Source organism: Fukomys damarensis, unplaced genomic scaffold, assembly GCF_012274545.1.
Source record: "Fukomys damarensis isolate Sample0158 unplaced genomic scaffold, DMR_v1.0_HiC HiC_scaffold_8, whole genome shotgun sequence".
In the NCBI taxonomy this organism is placed as follows: Eukaryota; Metazoa; Chordata; class Mammalia; order Rodentia; family Bathyergidae; genus Fukomys; species Fukomys damarensis.
In genome coordinates this window covers 1,976,026-1,990,243 of record NW_022900920.1, presented here as the reverse complement: position 1 = coordinate 1,990,243, position 14,218 = coordinate 1,976,026, and the positions used below count along the sequence as shown (strand labels likewise).

Sequence of the window (14,218 nt, the reverse complement as noted above, 5' to 3'; positions counted from 1 at the left end):
TTAGGGAACCTGTATCTTCTGAACCAGTTAGTTCTGCATCGGAATGTTGTGTAAGTTTTTGCCATGCCCGAGAGACTGAGTGAGGCCCCTCCTCAGCCCTCTGAGCCCAGTCAGGGATATAGTTATCCCCTAGATACCTCCCTTGATTCCCCTGTAAGTCCTGGACAGGGTCCTTGCTGCCTAGGAGTCTGTTGCCCTGCTTCACTTTTGGTGCCCATGCCTCCCTTCCTTTCTAGTGGGAGAATTTTAGTAGACTTCCCATTCACAGTGCAAGTCTTTAGAGCATTTGACATTGAAGGGCTGGTGGAATTTCCCAAGCTGAGCTCTTAGCTATTGCAGTAGAATCCCTTGTGAGTCCTTACTCTGGGGCAGCTTTAGAATGTTGAGAGCATGCTGACAACAGTGTAAAGCTCTTCTGAGGCCCTGTTGTGACTATTTCTAAGGCGAGGGGAGGAGCAAGATGGCACTTGCCACAGGTGGTGTGAGCCATGACATGAAAGGTGCGCAGAAGTAGCACTAACCTGCCACATACAGTCCCCGAGGTCCCACTTTATGGCCTCCTTTTTCTGAATAGGCTGCACCTCCTGATAGCACATACAGCTAAAACTCCTCAATGGGTTCACTCAGTGATGAAGTTAGTGCTCTCAAAATCCATTTACCTCTGGAAGAACCTCTGCCAGCCTTTACTTCACCATTTTCCCTCTCCCCAACCCATGGGTTCCTGAAAAGTATGTTGTTTCCTTTTTAAATATTTGTGAATTTTCCAACAATATTTCTGATCTTGATTTCTAGTTTAATCCAATAGTTACCTGAGAATGTATTTTGTGTGACTTCTATTCTCTTACATTTATTAAGGTATCTCATATGGCCCAAAGTGGGTTCTATCTTGGTGATGTCCCATATGGGCTTGAGAAGAATGTGTATTCTGCTGTCATTGGATGGAGTCTTATACATTTCAATTAGTTCCAGTGAATTAATAGTGTTCTTTGGGTCACCTGTATTATTACTGATTTTATGCTTTCTGAGCCTGTTGGTTACTGATTGTTTTAGTAACTTTTTTGTTGCAGGGACAAAATACCCAACACCAACAAGTTAACAAAAGAAAGATTTATTCAGGCTCACAGTGTGTAAGGGTTTCAGTTTATAGTCAGCTGGCTCCAAGGTGGGGTGACAGGCAGAAAGACATGGCAGAGAAACAATTCAAGGCATGCAAGGCAGAAGGTAGAAATCAGTGAACCAAAGCCACCTGCCTTTCCTCCATCCCTTTATACTCCATCCAGGCTATAAGCCTATTCATTGGTGCCACCCATGCCCAGGTTGAGACTTTCATTATCCACACCCAGAACTATGCTAAAACTCATTTAGTTATCACACATCCTTAATCCCCCACCTATAAGTGTATGAGACTTTAGCGGGACACCTAGATATAAGCCATAACATTTCCCCTGGCCCCCAAAACTCTCATATGTATCCCTTTATGCAAAAGGCATTTAGTCCATCTCCAAGAGTTGCCAAAGTCTTAACAGTTTCAGCATTGATGAAAAGTCCAAGTCCAAAGTCTCCTATGAGATTAAGGCAAACTCTTAGCTGTAAGCCCCTCTACAAATGAAAACAAAGTTAAACAGTTTCAACATACAATGACACAGTTTAAACATTCCCATTCCAAAAGGTAGAAAGAGAAGGATACAAAGGGGTGGAACCGAAGCAAGCCCATAATCCAGCAGAGCAAACATTAAGTCCTGTAGTTCCATATCCAATACCTGGGGCAATCTGTAGCAACATGTGAACTCCACAGGGCTTGGCTGGCTCTGCCGTATGGCATCAGTAGCTGCAGCTCTCATGGCCTCCCTCCTGGACAGGCTCTGGCCATCCTTTGCAGCTCTCCTTATACAAACCACATTCCTGGCTTCTCCAGCCTTCTGGGTTCTCCACTGTTCCTTCAGTTTCACATGCAGAAATTCACACACTGCCCTCTCAGGGGCACACTTCCTGGCCTCCAAGGCCTTCTGAAATCTAGGTGGAAGCCCTCCTGACCCCACAGCTCTTGCATTCTGCATCCACCTAAAACAAGTATCATGTGAATGACACCAACTCCTGGTTGTAGGGGTCAAGTGCCTGAGTTGCTGAGTGCTATGAACCCAATCCTGATTCAATTCAAATCCAATTCCCTATACCACCGCCATTCTGGGACCTGGTGTTTTGGGGCTCTCTTCTCAAAGCAAAGTATTTCACCTTTACAATTTTGAGGCTGCAAAGAAAGAACCCCTTCTAGTTCTTGCGATATCCTCAGGCCATCTTTTCTATTGTCCTATTCTTTTCCAGCAACCAAATTCTCTGCTCTCTATTCAGTCCACAACTTTACTAGAACTACCTTTCTAGCCAAACTCACAATGTTTAAAGTCACTCTTCTCAGCTCTTTGCTCTTGCTTTTCAGCATAAATCTGGCTAAAGGTCCCCAACAATAACCATGCCACTTCCTCAACATTAAACTGCCTTGAAATTTCTTCTGCCAGATTAATTAATCTACCCTTCTTAATCTCAATCTCAGGGAACATTTCTGGAGAAGAAAAAAATGCAGACACATTTTCTGCCAGAGCATAACACACATGGTCTGGAGTTCAAAAACCAATGCAGTCCTTGTTTCTAACTGAAACTTCCTGAGCCTGGTCTTTACTGGATACATTTCTGTCAACTCTCTGGTCTTCTGAGCTCCGACCAGAACCTCCCATCAAGTTTATTTTACAGCATTCTAGGGCTGCTTCTTCAGCTAGCATCTCCAAACCTTTCCAAATTCTTCCTGGGAGACAGTTCCAAAGACTTTTGAACCACATGGCCTGGTAGCATCACAGCAAAATTTGTACCAAAATTTGTCTTAGTTATTTTTCTCATCACTGACATAAATTACCCAACACCTGCAAGTTAAAGAGAAAAGATCCATATCACCTTACAGTTTTTACAGGTTTAAGTCCATCGTCAGCTGACTCCAAGGCGGGGTAGCCCAGCAGAGGGGCACTGCAGAAGAGAAACTGTAAATGGTATGGCAGGCAGAAGGCAGCAAGCAGCAAGCAGTGAAACAAGTCTCTTTTTCCCTTTATCCCATCCAGGCTACAAGCCTTTTGGGTGGCTCCACCCATAGCCAAGGTAGGCCTTCCCATTATCCACACCCAGACTATACTAATTCCAATTAGTCAACTAATTTAGTACCACAAACCCTTAATCTCAGTATTACATGCTTTAGATCCAGCCAGCTCCAAAAATCCCCACCTGTGAGCACATAGTAGACGCAGGAATAGGAGAGGTAATAGTTTCTTTATAAAAGAAAGATTGTATAGCAGGAAGAGCTCTGTTTGGAATTCAGAAATCTGGGGCCAACCCTGGCTACTTGGGTTAGAGTAAATTCACTTCATAACTTAGGTTAATCTTTTTGACCTGGATTTGTTTCCCCTATCAGGTGTATCAAAGACAATACCTATGTCAACCTCCACTCTACACAGAAGAATGTGGCCCAGTTCAAATTCAATGTCTTCAGTGTTCTTGATAGCTATGATGTAGTCTACCTGCAATGTAAGATTGTCATGTGCAGAAAAAGGGACTACTCCTCTCGCTCCTCCCAGGGTTGTATGGAGCGGAAAAGGAGAGATGCAGATCCCTTGGAGCCAAAGGAAGAGCAGACTAAGCATTTCCAGATAGTGGGACCTCTGGAGATCAACAAAGCAACTGGTCAGAGGAAGACCTCAGTGTGATTTCTCCAACTTGTATGTGAATATATTAGAAATTAGCAGCAGTCTACTTTTTGCAGTGAAGCAATGCTTGGCAAATCAGAAATGATCCTTACAGAGACAGGCAGGAAAAACTTAAGTATTGCTTCTTTGAAGTTTGTTACTCAATAAATCTCTAATTACCGTACTTCTAAGGCAGTTACCCTTTTAGGCTAAAGATGCTGATTTTCTCATTCTTCCCTATCAAGATGTTGATCATTGTCTTAAAGTATACAAAATTTTATTAAAAGCGGGGTTGTTTCCCCCTACCTCATGGCCATTTTAAAGACTTGTGAAAATTGATCACTTATTATTCAGATACTAATAGGTGGATCTCTGTCACTTTGCTGGTGTGAGAATTTTCGGATCTTCCTAAGAGTCTTATGAAAAATAAACTTTCTGTCAGGAAGCCACTACTCATTTTTCTTTAAACTCTCATAACGTGACAGTTGAATCATACATGTCATTGACTCATCAAAACAAGCTTTAATTGTTTTGTTTCAAAGGGAACAGATGGGAGCCCAGATTTATGGTGTTGGGACTTTAAGTACCTGCTTTCTAAGCTGCCAGCTGCTCATGTGGTAGTGCTCTCAGTCTGTTTCTCAGATCCTGCATCATCCAGGAAACCTGAGGAGTACATAAACAGACAAGGAAAGATCCACATATTCCAATGTGTGTCTGTTAAAGGAGGACAGCACCTGTTTTATCCATTTCCTATGTCAGGAAGACACCAATGCTAGCCTTACTACTCTCAGGATATCCTGTAAATGCATAGACTTGAACATTGGTGGTTTTGTTGCTTGTTTTTGCTTGCTAAGAAATAGTCATTAGCAATATTCAAAATACAAATTCCCATCTCCAAGAAATTATTCCAGTTTTTCACAATAAATAGCAGTGTAAGACATGAAACTACAGTACTGTGAAGTCCCACGAGGCAATGGGCATTGTCTGATACAGGCTGAGAGCCACTTCTAAGGTCCTAAAAGATGAAAACCTGACAAATTACTCAGACAGCTATTGCCTCTAACAGGAATGTCTCAGTTCTAGCAACAACATATCCTTCATTGACAACTGTTAGTAAAATTATTATGCTGATGTTTATTTTGATGAAGTTCCCTCATACGCAGAAACTGATGAAATGTCACCTGTGGCCAATCTGATAAGCCTTTAAATCAAGGTTAATCTTCAGCCACATTAAACAATGATTTTAGCATCAGATACCTGTTTCATGCAAATGCTTCAAAGGCACTAAGGGTTTTTTCCAACTAGTCATAGGGTGCTAGAGTTTCCACTTTCCAAGGTTCAGTGTCCCATTAACTATGCCTATCCATAATGTGTTGAAGTAGATAGAGGCTTAATAGTTGCCAAAACCTAGCATGCAGGGCTGGGAATGTAGCTCAGTGACAGAGAGCTTGGCTAGCATGTGTAAGGCTCTGGGTTCAATCCCCAATACTGAAAAAAAAAAAAAACTGCTAGTACTTTATGACTCTCAGCAAATCTCTACTGTGAAAAATACTGACAATGAAAGGACTAATATTTATATCAATCAATCAATTCCAATTAACTTCCAGATGAGTTTCACTTGGTTTAGTTCAAGAGCCCAGATCCAGGAAGCAGCTCTCTTTAAAAATATTTCAGGTGATTCTTGGGAACAACGAAGCTTTAAAGCCAAACTAAATGCGTTCAATATCCCACGCCTCATGGATCACTTTTTCTTCAAGGAAAATCTTGTAGTTGAGGAACATCAAGGGTGCATACTAAAGTAGCCCCAAGGAAAGCCTATTCTCGCTACCAGAAGGACCAGCAAAGAGAAAACCCAGCAACACAGAAAACTTGCAGACATAAACTGGCCCACTCCAGCCAAATACCAGGGAAACCACGAGCTCCACCCCACCACCCCAGCCAACAAAGGTTAAGTGCAGAGCCTAGTCCCCCATGCTCCCCAGCACCCCTTCCTTCCTTTCCTCCCCTTATCAGAATGAGGTCAAAAGGCAAAGTGGGGATGTGGATGCACACTATCTCCAGACAGTAGTGGAACCCTCAGCTGAACAGCCCCTATCAGGCACAGACCAGGTGGGAAGACAGGACTTTTCTCCACTCCTATGGGGAAGGGAAGAGGAGCACGTTTCATCCTGCGCTGGTGAGATCTGGCTTAGGATGGGGATGAGGGAGTAGAAGTAGATCTTTCCCTCCTACTTAACAGTAGTAGGGTTACTCCACCCCTCAGGGCAACAGAAGCCAAGTGCATAGCCTGGATTCCAACTCTTCCAATCCCTGGTCCCTCTAGTTTGCATGTGCCTGGTGTTCTATTGCCCATCCCTTGCTTTTAGCCTTTCTGAAATACCTCAATGAAGTCTCTTGACTATAGTGTAGAGGTAGATTTGCCTTGTGAGACATTCTGAAATCATGTTTAGTAAGGTGTTTATTAGCTGTTTTAGGAAATGAGTGCAGTGGCTCCTCAGGAGTGACACCCAGATGCCACTTCAGTCTGTCATCCATTCTCCAGGCTGCTAGGGAACATTGATGGCTGATGGTTCTCCATGCCACTGCTCCCCCTGAATTTCCCTCAACTCCAAATATCTGTCTTGTCCAAGTTTACAGCCATAACTTGAGCTAACAAAGGTATATAAAGTCTGAGCACTGGGCCTCAGTGGGACCCCTGAAGGGCCAACGTGTCCCCAGGACTCCCCAGGGAATAGGCCCTTTTACTCCAACTGCTTCCTAAGTTGTCAGCTCCCAGTCCTGCCTCCCTCATCCCTCACAGGGGTGACCCTGAGCACCTTCCCAGGAAACCTCTGGGTCAGGGTATATTTTCCTAAATCCCCACCATGGCAGTCGAGACTACTGTGGCCCAAGGAAGCAAGATTTAAAGCACAGGTACTGAGAATTCTTCAGTGATGGGGAATGGAACATGAGTGCCCCAGCTGCTCAGATATTCTCTCTTTTGGTCCCCACCACAGCCAGGAGGACAGGGTGGTAACTACTGCCATCCCTATTTTAGTGTGGAGATCAAGGTTGAACGAGAACTGCACAGCACACAGCACACAGCACACACACCACTGGTAAGTGGAAGACCTGCAGGCCAGGACACCAAGGCCAGATCCAGGGTTTCACTATAGTTCCTCCTAAAGAAGAAAAATATTTTTAAAATCGTGTGAGTACAAACTGACAATGAATTGGTATAGTTCGATATTGCCATTACAAAGGATTTGGGGGCTCATGGTAATACAACTTTCTACTCTAGTGAGTCACAATATTTAATAATTTTCTTAGAATTACACTTTCATGTCAGATTTGGTTTTTGCCTATCTACCCTGTTGGGAAGCTCTATTGGCCAGAGAATAACTAGTCATTTGCAGATGGAGAGACAGCTAAAGTACAGCCACCAAACTAGGCTTTTGTGCTGTTTAAAATATTTAATGTTATTTGCCTGTTCTAATTAAATTTCAGATGTTTTCACTTGTTAGGTTAAAAAAGAAGCTTACAATAGTTCAATTTAAATTATATGGATGAACATATAGGACAGTCACTGCATGGCTACTTGGAAAAGTGTTTAGAAAATCTACATGGAGATATTTTTAAAATGGAGAAAATTTGGTTTGATTTGAAGCTGGAAAATCCTCAGACCCTTGAGGACTTGTCCTGGGAGAGTAGTTTCTGTCATGTCCATTGTATTCCCTCCAGCAACCTATGTGTGTGATTCATATTTAGAGATGTAAAGAACATGAATTTGGGTATTCAGGAATGTGGTTACCTATTTGGATTTATACTAGAACCTGAAACTGTGTGTGTTGCTAGGTGATGAGGAAGCCTTGCATTATTCATCTAGTATAATGAGCTTCAACATTTTAATATTTGTTCACCTACTATAGACAGGAGCTGGTAAATCACAACTGGTTACTCCTTGCCAGTACGATTAAACTTTGACTTTGATATTTGATAATACATAGCAGGAAAATGTTTTTATTTCACTAATCTAAAATGTGTCCGAGGTCTCTCATTTTGTAGTCAGGTTCTTCTCTTTTTCCAAGCTGCTTAAGATGATAAACACTGAGAGTGCATTTTGGCAGTGAAACATGGGCAGCAAAGCAACTGCACTACCCCCTTTTACATTTTAGATAAAGATATTATAACTTCAGACGTTTCTAAGGTAGCATATTTGCCATTTATATTATGCATTATTTAGCACTTGAAAATAAAAGCATCGAACTTTGAAGACTACTTTTCTTAAGCACAAAGAACCTTTTGGTGTTCATCTGGTGTTTGGTTAAGATGTTTCGTGTTTATGAAAAGAGATGCTTGTAATTCATGTAATGACTTCAGCTCCTAAAACAAGAGTTAATAGACATAATATTTGTCCAAGACAGTCATCTTTTAATGAAATACAGTGACACAGTGACATAAAAGTCTGCTTATATCATTTTTCTGGGCCTTCCTACTTTATTCCTATCCTGGGTAGCCACGAGGTACCATTTCTTTTCTTTCAGCATCTGGAGGAAATGTGTCTTGCTTAGGCCTAAGTCAGTTAGTTAATAGCTCTGCAGCCTCTGGTATTTGTAGTCTGTCCATTGGTTTACAAAATGCCTCACTGTGACTGTGGCCACAATCACTACATTCAGGGCAAGGACCATGAGTGAAAATAGATGTAGACTATTGAAAGGCTGGCTCCAAGTTTCTTCTGCAGGTTTCTGATGAAGAAGTCCTGTAATTGAAAACATATTTTTAAATATCTGTTAGCATTACAAAATGTTGGTAACATTAATAACATCTCTACAGACCCTTTGAATCCTATGCATGAATTCATACATGGCTCTAAAACCATATTGAGGAGCCACTATCAAATATGTTATTAACTTGTGTTCCTTGATGTAAGACAAAAATGTGTTATGCAAGCATAATAATCAAATGGAAATGCAGATTCTTCTTTTTTTTTTTGGTACCAGGGATTGAACTTGGGTCCTTGCACTTGCAAGGCAGGCCCAGATTCATTTATCAATGGCCACTCTTTTCCATAGTTGTCAAAAATACTTTTAGCCAATGAGAAACACTTTTATTCCCTTGAAAGAAGAAAAGGATAATTATCTAATATATAGGACATTTCCATGACTTTGATTCACAAATTCTCAACTAATTTCAAATTTCTGTGCAAACTATGCTTGCTATGTACTATACTACAAATGCTTTACTACCATAAATTCACTGTGAATGCCTTTTATTCACAGTGAATGTTTATTAAAGTTACTGAATTTAATTTTTGTTGGTGTTCTGTTATTTTTGCCAAAGAAATGTTTTGCTGCAAGCCAGAATCACTCCTTTATAATCCATACTACTAGTAATAAATAAGAGATGCATTATAGGATTCTTTAATGCCACAATCACACCTAAGATAAATTCTTCAAAGGCCTTTTTATTTCATTGGCTTATCATAAACCATTAAATTATGGATTATCCTTGAGTAATCATCATAACCTCTTTCCCATACAATGTAGCTGGCCTCAGGTTTCAAGCCTTTAAAATGGAAATGCGATGTTCTGTGTCGATAGAGTAGATTCTCTGTTTTGAAAAAATAACTTTAACACCTGTAATCCCAGCACTTGGGAGACAGAGGCAGGAGGATTGTTTTGAGTTCCAGGCCAGCCTGGGTTAGAATCTGAGTTCAAAGCAGGCTATACTACAAAGTGAGACCTCTTCTCAGAAAACAAACAAAACAAACCACTACAAAAACTTTAGTGGGGTGTGGGTACGTGGCACACACATGTAACCCTAGCAGCATGGAAGGCTGAGGCAGGAAGAAGACAAGCTCAAGCCCATCCTGAGCACCTAGTGACTTAGTGAGGCCCTGCTTCAAAATTTTAAAAGAGCTGGGAGTGTACCTCCGTGTAAAGGCACTGGATTCAATCCTCAGTACCAAAAACAAAACAAACAAACAAACAAACAAAACCCGGCAAAAAAAGGAAACAAAAAACAACAAAAAAAAGTGATTTTCAAATAAACTATTGTATAGATGCTGGCTTTTTTGTTTTATTCAGAGGTTAAAATACATTGCTTCCGATTTAGTTATTAACTGTGGTATCTATATCAAATAGGAAGCTAAAGGAAAGTTGTTTTTAGAAATGAGGACATTACTTGTATCATCTGTGTATCCTATGTGTTACACTGTACCCAGTATTATCAACCGATGAAAACAAATATTTTTCTTATGTGCTTAAAAATCACCACTTATTTCTAAAAGTTTTATTACAAATCTCTGAAGTGTACGTCTTAAAAACAAATCAATTTGAGCAACATTTTATAAACCAGGAAGTGTTCTTAGATCATGAAATATCTTTTTTTTCTTACCCCAATTTCCATCTGTGCTGCGATCCCTTTTCAGACGAATGGGTCCTATGATAGAATCAGTCTTCCACTTGTATGAAGAAATATCTCGTTTCCTTCTAGTGACACAGCCTTGACTACAGCGAGACTGCTGGTCACTGCTATCACATATCAAAATCTTACACTGCAGATACACAGAATTCAGACTTCTCAAGAATTTAAAGGTATTAAATTGGAATCTTCCATTGTGTCCAAATGAGGGAGGCACCTTACAAGTCTCATCTCGACTACATCTGGAACAGAATTCATGAAAACATTCAGAAGATACACAGTGGTTTGTCTTTCCCATCCTAGGAAGAAACGATACAAAGTTTTCAATAAACTGTCTAATTTGTGAACCCCGAAGTTTCTCTAGAAAGACAACCTCTGTGGCTTACCCTACTGTGAGCTAAAACTATAGATTTGACTCCTGCGTAACAGAGTAAGGTTTCTTCTAGCTTTAAGATCCTTGTCCATGTGAACACCTGTATGTGGAGAGTCAAATAATCTCATATGTTTTTTATTAATGCAAGCATAGTTTAGTAAAATCTAACAGCTTCTAGGAGAGAAAAGGAAAAATTTCCCTTTCAAAGAAAAATTTTATAATTTTATATATATACTTGTAAGAATGCTACATATATTTTCCTGATGATATTATTTATGTTCTAAAGATGACACACATTAAGTAATCTCCCAGATTTTGGTTAAAAATAACAGAAATAGAGTCCAGGGATGTAGCTCAGCAGCACAGTGCCTGCCTGGCAAGAGCAAGGTCCTGAGTTTGATCCCTAGTACAAAAAGAAGTCAAAAACATAAATAGAACCCTCTTGACAAAAAGTAAATTTGTCTTAATATTTTGTAAATACCCTTAAAATTCTACATGTGGGCTGTGCCTATATAGATTTTTTTTCATTAAGTTTATTGGTACATTTAAAGCAAACAGTACACTTACATTTATCATTGGGATCTTGTACCTGTACATGATATGTCTTGGTTCTTGTTTTTTCCCCATACCCCTGCCCTCCCTTCACCCTCTTCACCCTTCCCTATTTACAAAGATTTGTTTCCATTTTTTTCATTTTTTTCTTTTCCCTTATTTGTTTTCCCCTCCTCTACCCAATGCCCCTTTAGCTATTTTCTTCCTATTTCACAATCTGTGTGTGTGTGTGTGTGTGTGTGTGTGTGTGTGTGTGTGTATATATATATATATATATATGTTTTAACTTAAAATTTTGTGACATATGTACATCATTTCCTAAAATGATGAAGATAAATTTAATTAAATTATCTGTTAGTAGCACTAGGAAATATTATATATGCAGAAAAATAGTATTTTATTAAAAATCATTATTACTCCCGGGAAGGAATATCAGGCATCAACTGCTTTGATACATACCCACTCTTGATTAAGTCCTAGGTTGGAGAAGCAAAGTCAGATGTGGGAGAGGCTACACAGGCATCAAGAAACACCACTAAGTCTGGGTCTGAGGTATGCAGGCTGACTTGAACAAAAAGAGTTTGATTCAAATCCACATAATATGGTGACTCGATATAGGGTTTTCAAATGAATCACACTCGAAAAGAGCCATGCTTGTGTTGTATTTGCCCAGCACATTTTGATTTTGTATTACATCATCTTCTGTTATGTACATTGTCTCCATGGTAGAGTTATATTCCATTTCACACTTCACAACAATCTGGAGATGTTTCTGACGGGTGATCACTGCAGAAGTTGGAGATGCAATAAAGGTGATTACGTTGGTGTAAGTAATTGAATGGTCTTCTACCTGCAGGGCAAGATAGAATTCAAATTTCATATTTTAGTCCAGTAATATTTTAGCACATGCATGTGAATAACCCTTGCAGATACATAATTTTCTTAAACCACCAGATAACAGGTTTTATGTCAGAATACTATATGCCTTCAACATTTTATTGAAGGCATATTCTGGGACATGAACAAATAAAGGAAAGTGTGAGTTGAGAGGTACAGCTTGGAGACAGAATTGTACTGAAGTTTTTCAGTGATATAAAAATTGATCTTGAATGCAAACTTCCAGCCCTATAAAAACTTTAAACCCTATAGCATATTCTTTCTGTAAAAAGCACTAACTGTAGCTGACCAGGCAGTTTTCCAAGTATGCATAGACAGGGACTCTGTCAGGTTCCCTCACCTGTCTTCCAAGTATAGTAAACCCTGTGTTCATTTTGGCACATGCACAAAAAAATTTACTTCTGTCCTGATCAAATCCTCTTGTAATGCCTTCATTCCACTTAATTAGATTGTTGCTTAGCCTCCTGAGTGAAAAGTTTACAGCATACTTCCTAAAGGGACCTGCAGATTGAAAAACGCCTGAAATCTTGAATCCAAGTTCTAAAACATGTAGAACAAATCACAGACTTACAATAAAATTTTTCACATTTAAAGGATAATGTTTTTACCAACTCTCTTTACAAGGGAAGATCTTTAAAAATTCAGCTCAATTTTTACTAAAATATAAGATGTAAACATTTTCTAAGCAAGAGTTCCACAGCACAGAGATGTTCAAACCCTCTCTTGTGCATTTTCAGAGATCTTTACCTTCTGGGAAAAACAAACAAACAAATGAACACCCTCCAGTTATCCTGACAATGGATGAAACAGTTCTGCAACGATGTATGAATGACTGTGAGCACTTGTATGTCTACACATGTTCACGATATGTTCAGCTACTAAGAGCTGAACATGGTTTGTCATTATGCCCACTGCATTAGCAGCATGCATTTGGTATTTGGTAGAGCGCGGATGTCAGGGTTTCACTTTACCTTTTTGATTGTACCACATGCATCCAGAGGGATAGCAAATTCCACAACATTTGACACTGTTGGTCTGCAAGTTGGGTCATTTAGTTGTAAGTTATCCTCATTATAGTTAAATGACTCTAGATGGGATTTGGCTTATGACAACTCTCAACTTGTCAGAGTCACAAATCAAAGACGCTGTCAGGAAAACAAAGGAAGAAAAGGATGATCTCATGTTTGTGCTGGTGGGGAACTCTGGACCTCAAAGTCTTCCCGCACAGGTGAATCTATGGACAGCCAAAATTCCATGTGCCCCTCAGTGGTAGTTTGAAGTCTGAGACAGTTAAGAAATTGATGCACTTTTTACAGTGTTCATTGTCGCCTTCTTTGAGATTAGAATGTGTGAATCTAATATGTTCATCTTTTCAGAAGGTATTGAGACAACCAGTCCCTATTTTTTACAGAAATCTTTTTTGGGTGGATAAAAGAGTTTGTTTCTTCTTATTCTAAGCAATGTACGGAAATGATGGTCAAGCCTTGGGTTATGACTATATTTCTAAGTATATTGAATATGCTGACATGTAGCGTTAACCACAAATAGGCTAGGAATTAAGGAGCAGTTTCTATGTACAGAACTCAAAACAGCCAAGAAATATAAATGTAACTTACTAGTTTTGATGTTTTCTGCATAAATGGAAGTGTAGGATGCAGAAAAGCCCCTGTAAGAATTGGCATAATCTGTAGCTAACACAACAGTCAAGGAGTCTGAATAAGATTCAAAGGGGGGCGTCACGTGGCCACAGACTTGTCCCATCAGGCCGGCCTTGGTGGAGGAGCCATCATAGACAGCAACAAAGTCAAATCTGCAGTGGTCATCTGTTTCTAGGCTAAGAAGAGTCCATGGTAAAAACGCTTTTCAACTATTCAGATTTTCTGCCTATCTCCCCATTCTTAAGAGATTCAGGATTTTCCTTATAATGGCATCTCAGGTTTATGATGACAAATCTGGAATTTGGTCACCTGATGATGGGACCTCAGAATCTTTGGAAAAATAGTCAACTAGTTCAATAGCATAGCATTGCTGAGTAACTCCCTTTCTCTGTCAAGTCCTTGAAAAGTCCCCACATATAGGGGCTTCAGTGATTACTTCTCTTCCCTGAGCCCCTCAGTTGCCAGGTGGGTTCACTGCATTTGCTCCCCAGTACTTACAAGATCTCTTTGAAGTCTAATCTTATCTTGTAGCCTTTTTCCACTTGTATGTGCCACACACAATAAGCCAGCGCAGGATGTGGCTGTGGATAATTGGGACTAGTAAAGGATCCTTC

The 14,218-nt window shown here is 40.0% G+C and overlaps 1 protein-coding gene and 1 pseudogene across 1 annotated transcript in view; one reads left to right on the top strand and one right to left on the bottom strand.

Moving 5' to 3' along the window:
- The window catches only part of LOC104859205 (deleted in malignant brain tumors 1 protein), a 113,523-nt gene that overhangs the window by 25,562 nt on the left and 73,743 nt on the right, over positions 1-14,218 (top strand). The window lies entirely within an intron of this gene.
- On the bottom strand, positions 8,270-13,628 carry LOC104859204 (annotated as a pseudogene).